This window comes from Lycium barbarum, chromosome 6, assembly GCF_019175385.1.
Source record: "Lycium barbarum isolate Lr01 chromosome 6, ASM1917538v2, whole genome shotgun sequence".
Taxonomy (NCBI): Eukaryota; Viridiplantae; Streptophyta; class Magnoliopsida; order Solanales; family Solanaceae; genus Lycium; species Lycium barbarum.
This window is the reverse complement of record NC_083342.1, coordinates 92263104-92278122: the sequence shown is the minus strand read 5'-3', so window position 1 is coordinate 92278122 and position 15019 is coordinate 92263104. Positions and strand designations below refer to the sequence as shown.

The 15019-nt window shown below is 35.7% G+C and overlaps 1 long non-coding RNA gene across 1 annotated transcript; it reads right to left on the bottom strand.

The window, feature by feature from the left end:
• Nucleotides 1–11034: 11034 nt before the first annotated feature.
• Nucleotides 11035–14158, bottom strand: LOC132644831 (uncharacterized). Its single transcript, XR_009583930.1, has 2 exons — nt 14014–14158; nt 11035–13807 (listed from the first exon to the last, which is right to left on the bottom strand). It is a non-coding gene; the product is annotated as an uncharacterized LOC132644831 (long non-coding RNA).
• Between the last annotated feature and the right edge of the window lie 861 nt (nt 14159–15019).

Here is a 15019-nt window from a genome sequence, read left to right as displayed (position 1 = left end):
TTGCTTCGACTCCAAAGATGTAATCGAGCTTCCTGAGTTGAGCCTCTAGGTAAAAGCTTGAACGGCCTAATCATCTGTAACCGGTGGCAGATCCATACACTCCATTTGAAATCGGGCCACAAACTCACGGAGGGTTTCATCATCTCGCTGTTTAACGTTGAAAAAGTTTGATTTACTGGTTTCAACCTTGATGGCCCCCGCATGAGCTTTGACAAAAGCATCTGCAAGCATAGCGAACGAGTCAATTCAATGCTCGAGTAAATTGTGATACCATATCATTGCTCCCTTAGACAGGGTTTCTCCGAACTTCTGAAGTAGCACCGACTCCCTCTCGTCTTCACGTGCTCGTTTGGGTCAGTGGTCCCCTTATACTTCGGGATTCGGGCATGCAGAACCTTTTTGAGATCGGTTTTGGTGCAGCACTAGGTGGGAAAGACATCTGAACAAAATTCTTCCAGTCCGGACCTTTCAATACCAGGGATGCTCCAGGAATTTGATCAACCCTTGCGTTATAGTTTTCCACCTTCTTGTCGTTCGCCTCTATCTTATTTTCCCCGGACTCTACTCGTTTCGTCAGTTCTTCGAGCATTCTTATCAGCTCGATATTTTGTCCGAGGTTGTTCCCGTTGTTCCAAACAATGTGCTTTTCCTCGGTTTCCTCAGTCTGTTAAGATGGAGCAGCGTTGGGTGCTCGGTTCTGATTTTGCAATTGTGCTATAACCGCCTGCTGGGCTTGCAATTGCGCCATAGCCATGTCCAACTGGTTCTGGAGTTGTTACAATGTGGCTCCATTATCCCCATCTACTGGCACGTCTCCCACTAACGACCCGATCTAGTCAGGATTGATTGGGGGCACGTTGTTGTTAGATACCCCATTGTCGTCTTCCTTGTGGTGGCTTGATTCAGCCTGAAAATTGAAAGAATGAGAGCCTGAAATATCGGGTAGACCTAAAATCAAACTTCAAAGAACAAGTGTAAAAATATCGAGTGGTAGCTAAACTCGTATTAAACCACCACTATTATCCTAGGCCCCACGGTGGGCGCCAAACTGTTTACCCTAAAAATGATAACAATTAAATTTGTACGCGGTGCAAAGGATATGCGGTTTGATTTAACATGATTGAGTATTATGTGATAAATAATAAAGCAAATACAGATGTAAAAGATCTAACCACAGTAGGTAGTGGTCAGTCGCGGGTTCTGGGAACCGAGATCAAGCTACAATGGTTGTGTAGTGAACAATGAATGGTAGTGAAACACTTAGAAAGATGAATGGACACTTTGCTAACAATTGTATTGCTTTTGGATTTGTGCGTATGAAAAAAGAACTTCCTAAACTAAAGGGGGGCCTCCTCTTTATATAGTAGAGGAGTCCTAACCCTAGTACAAGTCTAAATAAGGCACATAATGATTTGTTAACTGATGGACGCGATTAGTACCGGAATATTCGGCTGGTAGCGGATATTTCAGTCTTCCCATTATGGTGATGAACTGACTTCTCATCGTACCTCAGTGTCTGACTCCACCGAACTCAACTTCCATGTCAGGAAACCGAGGATATCCCTGTCCTCGGTTTTACTTGTATACAATTTTTTGTAAATAATCTAAGAACAATGAAAAAACATTATGCGATTAACGTAGATGATGAATTTCAATAGCATGACACAGCTGAAATCTTAGATCAATCAAACATAATAAGAATGGAAGACATAAAATATCATGCATTAGAATTTGAAACTTAGATAAGCACCTATAATAATCTATGTAGCATTGGAGATTGGTGGTTTTTCTTGAATAGGGAAATCTTGTAACCCCTTCGTCCTAAAAAGATTGTCATTTTTCGCTTTTCTGTTCTTTGACCTTAATTTTTTCATGTCTTTTAAATATTTAAATTATTAAATATGGTGACTTATAGTACTTTTTACATGGTTTCCAAATATGTAATTTTATTTCGAAAAAATTAAAGTGTTGAAACACACTGTTAAAATTAAGAAGTTTGACTCTCGAAAAGCGAAAAGAGTCCATCTTTTGAAACTAAGGGAGTAATGATTTTGCTTTTGAAACTGTGATATTTATGTAACAAATTTGCCAGCGTATCTTAACCAAAAATTTGAAAATAAGTAATGCATTTTGAAAGCTTGATTAGTGTATAACCACGAGAAAGAGAGAGGAGAAAATCACCATGCTGATATCACAAATCTATGATATTATTGTCCCAAAAGTGCCATAAACTTTTTTGTAACATGATTACTTTTAGTAAGAATAAATCGCGGGGCAAGACAATGATTGTGTACCATTTAGCGTAGCGGAAGATTGTTGAACTCACCACCAAAAAAATCTCCCAAGTCGAACTTTGAATCACTAGGAAACAAAGTTAATTTTCACAAACTAAATGACTTAATCGATTTTGTGTGTTCTTTTCTTGAGAGAATCAGATTAAGAAAGAATTTTCTTTCTTCAAGAAGGGACCAGATACGGTTGTTTTTTAGAAGAGGAGCAGTTCACCCTTAAAAGAGAAAAACCAACGTGGTGCAGTAATTTCCCTACTGGAAAGTTTTATTTTAACTGCTCTTTTCCTTATGCCATTTATACTAGTCGGGTCAGCCCATATAGAGCGACCCATAACCCAAAATCCAACATCTCCCACTTCGCTCATGACGGGCTAGACCCAAATGAGTATCATATCAATAACACAGATAATTCATACTGGCAAATAGTTCGTGCGACCTGTGAGCATTAAGAGCTATAACATTCCAAAACCAACTAAGGCTGTCTAATAGCTCCATGTAGAAATCCAATGACATGCGGAAAGAATTCACTATTAATATGAGGATCTTCTTACTCGCAATACCCTAGATATCATTCGTTACTCCAGTAGCTAGTCATCTGATCCTTCATCCTCTAAAGAGGTGAACTCGAGTTCATGTATAACTTTATCCATATGATAAGTATAATGGTTGACCTGTGAATTCAAGTTATATTATTTATTTTAGTTGTCTTCCCTTTCCACTCGAAACTATCCATCCCAAATCAACTGCTTTCCTAGACATGCATTGCATTGCCGAACCACTCATAGCTATTAGTGACATGATAAAGTAGCAACATTGATTGGTACTTCAAGATACAGTAAAAGGTCAAAGGGTATTCCAGTGGAAAGTCAATTTCGACTTTCTGGGTCTCACACAATGAAGAGCAGGGATTCATTCTTCTATTAACCCAATGGTTGCTAAGCACACGTGGTATGAAACATGTGTTACAGTGGTCTCACCTTATATTGGCGCGTGTGTCTCATTATTTTACTCATTCAACACCGCACAAATCTTGATCTAGACATATCCAAATGTCTAACTCGAACTTCTCTCTTCAATGATCCTCAAATTCATCTTCTTAGAGAAACTCATATCTGGCTTTCAAAACAAGTCATAAGGATATTGTAATATGTTAGTCTAAGTTCTATTCAAGACAGACCTTTTATCAAAAGATATACATGACCTTGCACTAATCAATATTTCAATAGGTCTCATCTCTGCACGTTCCTCGACGTCAGAGGCGATCGCCCATGTGAGAGAGCCGATCTCGTGATTTGTTCTGCACACTTATATCCTTCACTAGGATATCATTACATGCATATAGAATATCAACATAACATCAAGTAAAATTCATTGATGAGCATACAATTATAACCAAAAAATTTTACAATACATAAATACTAATATATCCTTCACAAACCTAGAGCCGCAACATGTTTTTCAAACATGTCTCTAGATATTGATTTTGTAAGAGGATCAACTATCATCTTTGTGTAGGTATGTATTGTAATGTTATTTCTTCACTTGTTGTGATGTCATACGAAGTTATATTTAATATCAATTTGTTTGGTCTTATTGTGATACTTTGGATCCTTTGTTTATGGAATAGCTGCTTGACTAGCACAATATAAAATCATGGGATCCTGAGAATTCTTTGTAATATTTAAATGCTCAAAGAATCTTTTTAACCAAACAACTTCTTGTACAGCAGATGCACAAGCCACGAACTCAGCTTGCTTAATAAAAAAAAGCGTGAAAATTTGTTTCTGACTTTTCATAAAACAACACCACCATAAAGTAAAAAGACATACCAGAGGTCGACTTTCTATCACTCTGGTCACCACTCCAATCATCATATGTGTACACTCTCAGAAGTAAATCAAATCCACTAGCATAGTGAATAATCTGCAGTTCCCTTCGGATATAAAAAAATCCTCTTCATTGCTTTCTAGTTTTCTCTTCCAGGATTAAATTGATACCTATTACTAGACCTACATAAAAAGTGTTCAGTCGAGTACAGATCATAGCGTACATCAAGCTCCCTACAACACTTGTATATGAAACTCGAGACATGTCTTCCATTTTTTTTTCAGTCTTTGGACACAGATCAAGGCTCAAGGTTTCACCTTTTGCCATAGGAGTGTCCATGGGTTTACAACTATTCATTTGAAGAGTTCCAAAATTTTCTTTATCTATGTTTCTTGAGACATACTAAAAAAAAAAATGGAATGATATCTTTGGATCTTAACACCCAATATGTAGTCAGATTCACCCATGTCTTTCATGTCAAATCACTTTGAAAATCATGACTTGATAGTTTTCACATACTCCAAATTATTTTTGGCTTATAAAATATCATCCACGTAAAGGAAATGAATTACAAACATTCTATTGGACTTTTTTACATAGATGTAATGGTCTTCATTGATCATGATAAAACTATATGAGATCACCTCCTTGTGAAATTACAAATATCATTTCCTTGAAGACTGTTTCAGGCCATAAATAGATTTTTCAATTTACAAACTTTATGTTCGTGACCTTTAACGATGAAACCTACTGGTTGTTCCATATAGATTTCCTCGTTTAGTTCTTCATTTAGAAAAGCCACCTTCACGTTCATTTGGTGTAATTCTAGATCCAACGTGCAACAATAGCCAAAAGTAAGCGAATTGAGATAAACTTCACAACTGTTGAAAAGGCTTCTCTATATCTATTTCAGCTTCTTGAGTAAAAAACAATTCCACCAATCGTGCCTTGTATCTTTCTATTGACTCGTCCACTCTACGTTTAACTTTAAGAACCTATTTGTTCCTAATAGCTCTACACTAGGAGGAAGGTCAACCAGATCACAAACTTTGTTGGTTCTCGTGGACTCTAATTCTTTTTTCATTGTTTTCATCCACTCATTTTTTTCAGGGCCCGCTCAAGCCTCAATCATAGAAATAGGCTAATCTAATTCTGTGGGAGATACCAAAAAGATGTAATATTCAATCTCATAAGATCATTTATGTATATTTTTTTTTGGTACTCTTACGTAAGTTTCTGATTCCACATAAAGAGTTTGGGATTAAAAACTCCCACTTGGATCAGGAACCAATCCTGATCTATTGATTTTTAAACATGTCTGAAGACATTTGCTAGCTATCTGAATTCAACACTTCATAAAAAGGCTCTTCATTTCTTATTTCGCCCTACTTTGGAAAATCTTTTCTCAGAAATATGATGTCTCGTGATTCAGTTTCAGTAGCACTTTAATCTTTTAATCACCATTGAACACATACCCTTGGAGTATTTAGAGTATCTTAAAAAGATACATTTCTTTCCTTTTGGACCAAGTATACCAAACTTATTAAAATGATCTTTACATATGCAACATAACCCCAAGGTCATTGATCATTCAGGTTTGGTTTATGACCAGTCCATAGCTCATAGGGAATGGAAGTAACTAATTTAAAAGGCACCTTATTTAATATGTAGGCCACAGTCAATAACGCATCTCCTTAGAAAGAGATAGGTAAATTTTCCTGCGCCATCATGGACTTTGTCATGTCCAATAGTGTTTTATTCCTCCCTTCTGCTACATCATTCTATTGAGGTGCGTAAGGAATAGTTAACTGTCTGTTAATGCCTTTTTCATTACATAATTTATCAAATTGTCTTGATCGATATTCACGCATTTTAATTGATTCTCAACTTCATTCATATATCTTCTAAAGCATTCAAGGGCTTCATATTTATGAGAAATCAAATAGACATAATCAAAGTGCGTGAAATCATCGACAAACATAATGAAAATAAAGAAAACAAACCTAGCCTTAATATTTATTGAATCACAAACATATGAAAAAATTAATTGCAATAAGAAGTCAGTTGTCTTAGCATTCCCAAATGGTTTATATGTAATCTTTCCGACAAGATAATGTTCACAAGTTGGCATGTCTATTTTGGATAAATAACTCACGTGTCCTTCCTTAGCCAACCAATTCATTCTATCTTGCCCAATGTGACCCAATCTTGCATGCTATGTAATAAATTCCATGCAATAACATCTTTATTACTCGAATAGCATGTCATAATATATTAGTACACATAATAGTCATAAGTGGAATGATTACTATTTAACATAAATAGACCATCATCAAGTGTCCAGAATCATCAGGAAAAAAAAATTCTCTAGAGTACTTTTCACAATTTTGTTGATGAAGAGAAACCTAATTCAAGAAGAACAAATGTTGACAGTGACAATACTGCATCTTACTTTTATCTTTCTTCTTGTAATGCCACTTTTTCTTATTGGAATTCAGTAGGGTTGTTTCCATGGAGGATCCACCTCCTGTCTCCTTGACCCGTTACTAAATTTCTTGTGCTTGAAGCTTGAAAGGTTTTTACCACTTGATTTTCCACATAAGCAATAAGTACTAGTTTTGCAGCACCAAGCTACCCATCTTTACGCTCAACATGATAGGCAACGTCTACAAATGTTTTGATGCTATCATTATGGGTCAAATTAACCTTTAAATTCTCAAATATGAAAAGATACTGGATCACTACCTGACCTTACTGCTCATCCAATAGAACATGACTAACACTTTTAAGTTGAGTAATCATTTCAGTGTAACGACTCGTTTGGTCGTTATCGTAATTCCAGAAAATTAGCAGCCTTACTCCATATTTATGTGCGATTCATCACATGTACTTAGTAAATCCCTAGCTTAACAGGACCCGACGTACGATCAGAAGTTAAAATATCAAATTCTATCCCTCTGACCCAGTTAAACCACTTTAGCGATAGGCTGACTGCCATAGCGGTCATGCCTCCACGACCTATACCCCGCTACAACGAAGGCAGGAAAAATTTTAGTAGACCACTTCCGTGGTCTCAATGCCGCTGAAGCGGTGCCGCTATAGCGGTAGACGACCAGTGGTTGACCTATTCAAAGCCCCATTTATGGACTTGACATAATATTTCAGTTCCCCAAAGTTGCAGCCACCACAGAGAGAATTTTCAACCCTGGAGACTTGAATGCTTGGGAAGGTAACACCTTTTAATTCTCCGTTTCATCTCTCATTAATTCTTCCTTCCTTCTTACATAATTTATGGTTATGACAAGTCATTAAATGGGATTCCTTCTCAATTTATAAAGGTACTAATTGGGATTAAATGGGTATTCTTGACCTAGAGTAAATGGTAACTCAAAGAAGCTTGTTTATTGTAAGACCTAGACTAATAACAAGTTTCTAAGCCTAAATCTTTCTATTCCCAAATGGGTTAACTTAATAAGTGTTAATAATGAGGAATATGATCTAGTAAGGTAAGTTTGACTTATGTTAAACGTTGATTTCTATATATAAAAGGAGGTTAGATAGCAATAAATTGAGAATCAAGAATGTTATGTGAGAAATGATGATTTTACCCCTATGAACCCAAAGTCCTAAATTGTTGCTTACTTGAAATTATCCATCGTTCCTAGACCTTTTGGATCTACAAATTTTCTACAAAGATGGAAGATAGAGTCTGAGTAGATGTTCGCACACCTGTTCGGCCTTGAGGTAGCTTACAGCTTTTCTCTCTTGGTAGACTTTAGTTAGACTTTCATACATGCATGCTAGATGAAATGGGGAATGCATATATAGGATTCGAAGATTGGGATGGAAACCTTAGATCGATAACAGATAAAAAATGGTGGTTTTTGTGTATCACTGGTATAGTTGTAGATTGATGATTAACTTATGGTGAGACTTCGATTGGCGAAGCGCATGTTTAGATGATATTGTCGAAGAATGTATGTAAACCTTCGGGTATGAAGTTTGGGATGGACATTGCTTTAGGTTGGGCCTTATTATATGATTTGGGGCTAGCCACCCCGTTGCGTTATTGACTTATTTTCTCTATGTACTTGGTGGTTCGTCGCCTTGTTAAGCTATTGGATATTGGAGATTAGTTATATATCATGATTATGATATTGTGGTACCTTACTTTGCTGACATTAAGATGTGAACTGTGAATCTGTTGAGGCTTATTTTGTAGCCTTATTGATGATATTACTTATGTGCCCATGTGTGGTATTGTTTGGGATTTATTTGTTTGTTGACATTACATTTACATTGTATTCATACTTATTTCCATGATATATTGATATTTCCTTGATACGGTACTGCTGATGGAAGATGAGAAGGTAATACAGATGCATTCAGACATATAGATAAGAGTCATCTCTGGGCTGTGTACAGAGTGATCGGTACTGTTCCGAGATATATTGGATATTAAGTCATCTCTGGGTTGTGTGTGGAGTGACTGATATGGAAAAACTTATCTTCTAATACATGTTGGATATTGAGTCATCTCTGGGCTGTGTCGGAGTGACTGGTGCATGGACTTCTCGGGTCCCCCGTGGGTTGTCCTGCCAAGACGTGATGTTCCGTCGTCGGAGTACATGTGTACGAGTATATGCATTGCATACATATCATATACATCTTGCATTGCATCTTATCATCTCTCTTGGTTGATTATGATATGGACTTGTGATTGAAATCTCTGAGACTTGGCACAATTGGGTTTAGATGCGTGATATGGTTGTGATTTATGGATTCAGAGTTGATATACTAAGATATGGGATATATCTCTATTGCATTTTTTGTCTCTCTTATGTGCTGAGCGTGATTTGGATTGTTGTTGGATTTCATATGGATTGTGTTGGGATCCTTGTATGTGACTAAATGGGGACGGGATACTTTAGTTATACTTGGCTCTTGGATTAATATTCTAGAACTTGGCACAATTGGGCTTAGTTGCTAGAACCATAGGCTGTGATCTTAGATGGGGTAAGTGTGGTTCTAGATGACCTTAATCTAGGTGTGTATGACTTGCTAGGTTTGGGTGAGTGATGATTATTAGAATGACGAGAGAGTTTTCCTTAAAACAAACTACGGGTACGATAAACGATAGGTTGACTTGCGGTATTGGCGTAGGATTGGCTCTGTTAGTAGTCGTAATGTTACAGTATCTTGAGCATGGCTACCTAATTAGTATGTTGGATGAATTAGAACGCGATGAATGATGAAAGTTGAGGAAATGGACTACTAAAAGAGCGCTAATGAAATAAGGCTTTATAGTTTTTTGGGACGAGTGGAAGGTTATATTGATTAATTGACTTAAGATTGCCTACTTTGTTTACTTGTGGATTCTATTACCGTTATGTTATTCTAATCATTGTCGGCCTATGATGCTTATCAGTACTAGTGTTGTACTGATACTACTCTTGCTACATCCTTCTCGGGGTGTAGAGTCGTGCAGGTTATTGGTTGACTTGGAGTTTCTGGGAGATGTGCAGTGCCTATCCTGAAGACCTCCATCATCTTATTCCTAGATGGAGGTTAAATCTTTTATATTTATTGTACATTGTCTCCAAATTAGTCGCTCTTGTACTAGTCTAGACCAGGTCATGGGAAAGGAGTCAGTGTCTATAAAAGTCATTTGTAAACACTTCCGCTTTATTTATATAAGTGAGTTCCTTCCGCATTTTGTTTTGTTATGTTATAACTTGAAGGTAAATGAATCTTGTTTTATGATTACAAATGAGTTTGGTTTTGGGTTAAGGGTTCACCTACCGAGGTGGAAATAGTAGGTGCCCGTGCGATCCTGAAATGAATCATGACATTCAGACATCACCCTTTGGTGTTACTTGACAAGATGAGGAATTCACTTCTTCTACATGCACAACTTGATTGTCAACAATCTGAGGCAAGCCAAAATTGAATTGCCATATATATCTCATAAGCATGCCTATATGGCATGAGCAGTAGCATATTGTTCACATCATTAACAACTGAACTTACAATAATTTCACCAGTAGTAGAATCTTTCTTCTTCTACTTATGGTAAGTATCAAGATTTCTCCTATGTTAACAATGTTACCCTCCTTTGGGGGACACATCACAAAGTTTATACTTTTTAGAGCATCTTGCTTTTTCAGTACAAACTATTACAGTACGTTTTTACGCTCGCGCATAAAAGGTTCTCATAACTTGCCTCTTTGTCATGAACAAACAGAGTCGTCACCTAATTTATTGAATGAGAATTAGGAAACCAATTTAAAGGTCAATTTTTTATTTTTTATTTAAAAAAAAAAACTTTAAAAAAATTCAAAGAACGAGTAAGTTTTCTAATAATCCCCCGAGGAAGGTTTTAAGCACCTCGGTTTTAAGGATCCGCTCAATATAGTTTACCTACGGATCTAACATTTTACGACTAAAAATTTGTATAACTTGTTTGTAAAATGTGTTTAAATAGTCATATGTATAAAGCTTGAAAGAGCACGTTCATGGCTAATTAATCAGAAAAAAAGAAAGTATATTTTATTTTGGGAATGAGCTTTAGGGGGTGGTTTACTTTTGAAAATCATTTTTACCATTTCAATTATATCTTCAATTCAATTAATGAATTAATTCTATAAATAGAGCTAATTATGAAGGATTGAATCCTTTCAAAATGTGTACGGCTTATTAAAAATTTGAATTATAATTATAACTCAAACTTTTTAATCCGCTAATGAACTCATTTGTTTTTTAACTCAAAAAATATAAAACCTTTCGATTATTTAACGACGAGTGTTAGGACCTTTTGGCCCTTTATGTTAAAAACTTATGCTCAAAAAAGTATTTGATCCTTAACTCTACTTTGAAATAAGTTTGAATTTTTTATGAAAATATATTTCTTCGAGCATTGAAACAGACCAAACATTTGGCACTATATCCCTTTTTATTTTTAAATTTGAGAGTTAAAGACACTCGTAACGAGATAAAATTGTGATCAAACTAATCAATTGTTTGGCGACTGCAATTTTCACATTCCGCTGGGATAATCATCTGGTTTAAGAAAAGAAAATAAGTAAAACTGTTAGTCATATAATTCAACCAAAATACACCATCGAAAAATAAAGTAAAATAGAGAAAGAGTTTATTAGGCTTAGCCCATTTTATGATCCACCGTTCTACAGCTGCCGATAATCTGCTGCTTGTGACTGTCGGTTATGCGAATGGGCTGACTCGAGGTAATATTATGCTGTGCCTGGCCCAATACAGACTAAGGTGCGAAAAGTATGTAGGACTCGTAGAGAGTTCATGCATAGAAAAAATAAGAAAAGGATTAGAGACATGAAACTGCTAGTATATCCAATCACGTAAGACAACGATAGATTTCACGACATTTTTGGCTAATCTCCTACGAAACTTAGCACCAAAAGATTCACCTTGAATACATGATCAAATGATTAAAACTTAACCCAACGTGAGCTAGACAAAATGAATCATAAATTCTCTAAGAAACTTCCAGGAAGTTTAAGCTTATTATCACATCAGAAGATAATTAGACGTAACTTAGACACTTAGAGCCTGTTTGGATGGGCTTATGCCTATAAGCTAAAAAAAATAAGTTGGGGTAGTCTAACTTATTTTTTTTGGCTTATAAGTTGTTTTCAGCTTATAAATTTCTTTAGATAAGCTAAGTCAAATGGGCCCAATTATTTTTTTGAGCTTATTTTAAGCACAAAATGACTTTAAGCTGGCCAGCCAAACACTCAAAAAAGCTGAAAACAGCTTATAAGCCAATCCAAACGGGCTCTTAGTTAAAGGCTCAACCATAAACAGATGAAGGCTGCATATTTAGTTCAACATGCTTTCCTGCTAACAAAACAAATATACTAGATCCTAAATAACATCCCAAATTATCAATGGCCTGTGACTTAGTCAAGAACAAGGTTAAGGTGTCTGGAACAGGATACATGCTAAACACAAAACTCCAAAGAACCTAGGACCTAAACTATCAAACTGCTAGTACTCTCGGGATATTCAACATGGATAATTAACATGGAAGTTAATTTGTATAAACCATTGTTAGGAAAACTAAGAAAAGGATTTTTAAAACTAAGATTTAAAGTAACTATACTCACTGTTTACACTTAAACAGCAAATTTTTAAACCAAGTCGATTAGTTATCTTTTTATATGCAAACTTAAATTAACCAAACTAATTACCATCAACGATAATGAGAATATCATTCTCAGATGGACAAAATCAGTGTTCAAAGCATATTTTGAAAGAAAACAGTAGATCTTTATTTCCCTATGCTAATAGTTGCCAAAAATAGAAATTAATAATGCTCGAGATATTAATCAAAACAAAAATTGCAGAAGACAAGGATGCTAACTCAAAATTGACATAAATTCTAGCTCAGATATTTTCCCAGGCCAAACAGAACCAACATATTTATACGCTTAAAATTACCAAAAAACAATAATTTTAAAGAGAAAATCCAGTTGAAGGAAAGAAACGAAACAGTGTTGGGAAAGAGGAAAACAGGTTCGAAAATGACACGAGATCAGCAAAAAGAAAATGGGACAGCAGTGGGAGCATATTCCACTGCCTCAGTTCTTTCTTCAAACTTATAATGTTTGCTCTTTTCTTGTTAGTAAGCTATAACAACATCTAAACATTTAAGGATCCTAATTGACCCAAACAACTCTAGAACAGGGAAACAAACTTGTAAGTATATAAGGAGGAACTCAAGCCTAGCTACTAATTTCAACTTAATCCAAACATGAAGGAAATCAACAAGGACAAGAGCATTACTTAAATGTAGAGGCTACATCCCAAAAAACAGCAATAAACATGAAGCTAATCTAAGTCTAAAAAACTCATAACAACTTTGGGAACAAAAAAAGGGAAATAAGACTGCTGAACATAAACACTTGTGGGGATCTAGTAGCTTAGTTGGTTGGCTACCTGAACTTTCACCTTGTTGGTGAGGGTTTGAATCCCCACGTTGTAATCCCCTTCCCTTACCCCTATGTAATAATTAAAAAAAAAGTTTTTCTTAAAAAAAAAACACATAAACACTTAGTTCACACACAAAACTAATCAAGACTAATCATCAAATGTAAACGACAAAAACAGAAAATATCAAAACAAACATCAAAAGAAGATCACTAAACTAAATAGTGTTCAAGCTTCTCAACATATTCGACTGAGAAATGTCTAAACACACAAAAGAAAAGATGCCGCATACTTATAACTATGTCATATGAAGAAAAATCCAAATTCTGATTTCTTGAACAGGAAAGTAAACATTCTGGGTCTGAACTGAATCGTCACATGATCTATCAGCCTTAGCATCTTTGAACTAAACTCATCTTAAATATATAAAGAACACTGAGGAAAAAACTATAAAGGATTCACACTGTTTCAAACTCAAAAAGGGAAATGAACTTAGTAACAGGGATACATTAGACTAAAATTAAAAATTAAAATGACTACAAACATATGGACCCACAACCAGATAAGGAAATGCACCAAAAAAATGAAAGCATACTCTGAACTACATGGAAATTAATCTGAACGATAAGAACTAAAATAGAGAGAGGAATTTTACCTGTTGTGGAGCAGCGACTGAGGCGATGAGAGTGAGAATGCTTCCTTTCACTCACGATTTGAACACTTTACTTTGAGCCAATGAAGAGAAAACAAGGTGAGAAAAGGAGAGTTAGATTTTTGGGGGTGTAAAACTGTTTTTTGAATAAAACTCAACGATGTGGGACCATAGGGATTCGAATTTGAAGCTGTTTATTTGAAATCCGAATTTGAATTCGGATTTTGTACTGAATAATGAAAGAAAATCGAAAAGAAAAAGGAGAAATCAATGTGTTACCGTTTGAATCGTGAGAAGAACACAAAAGCATTGAAAACTTTGCCCAAAATGGGCGAGCAAGGTCTGGAAGGGTGAAGACACGTTTAAACTATGCCAAAAATGGCGGAGATGAGCTGGAATATGCAGCGTTCGTGGACTTAGGGACTTAGGGTTCGTTTGGTTGCAGTTGTTTATTTGTGAAAGATTAAAAGGGATCTAGGATATGGGCTGGATTGCATTTCGTTTTGGGCTAAAATGATAGAAAAGGGAGGCTGTTGAGAGATGATTCATTCACGATTTAAATTCTAGCCACTTTTCCTTAAAAGAAATTCTTTGAGATCGAACCAATCTTTTAACATTGATGATTCAATTAATTAATTAAGCTTCTTGACTTTAACAAAGTAAAATACTTATTTTACAAAATACGGGCTAATTATTATTATTAAGTCATCCATGACTTTAATTTGACAATTTAAAATAAGTACTAAACTAAACATTTATTTTAAACATAATGAATACTTAAAATTATACATAATATATGTTCGTATTTTTCCTAATGAAATGACAAAATAACACCACTAGTTAGAAAAATTGTAACGACCCGTTTGGTCGTTATAGTTCTTTCGGTGTTTTCGTTTGTTCTCGAGCATTGATTAGCTCACTTTTGACCCGAAGGGACCATTGACACGCTTCTCGAGGTGTCTAGATCGGGGATTCGGGAAACTTTTGTGAAAATATAGGCTTAAAGTGAAAAAATGGTTGACCCAAAGTTGACTTTTGGGCAAACGAACCTTTTCGGAATTCCGTCAATTCTGAGAGGTCCGGATGGTTGTTTAGAACTTGTATGTGTATTTGGTTTCTCAATGCACCTGGATCATTTAGGGACTTGGGATGGGAAATTAGAATTAAGGCATCGGGGGTTGACTCGGTCAACGAGACTTCTGTTGGGAATTCCGAGGCCACGGGCATGTTTGTAGCGCATTTTTATGTGGGACTATGTGTTTGGTATGTGAGCAGATGACATCAG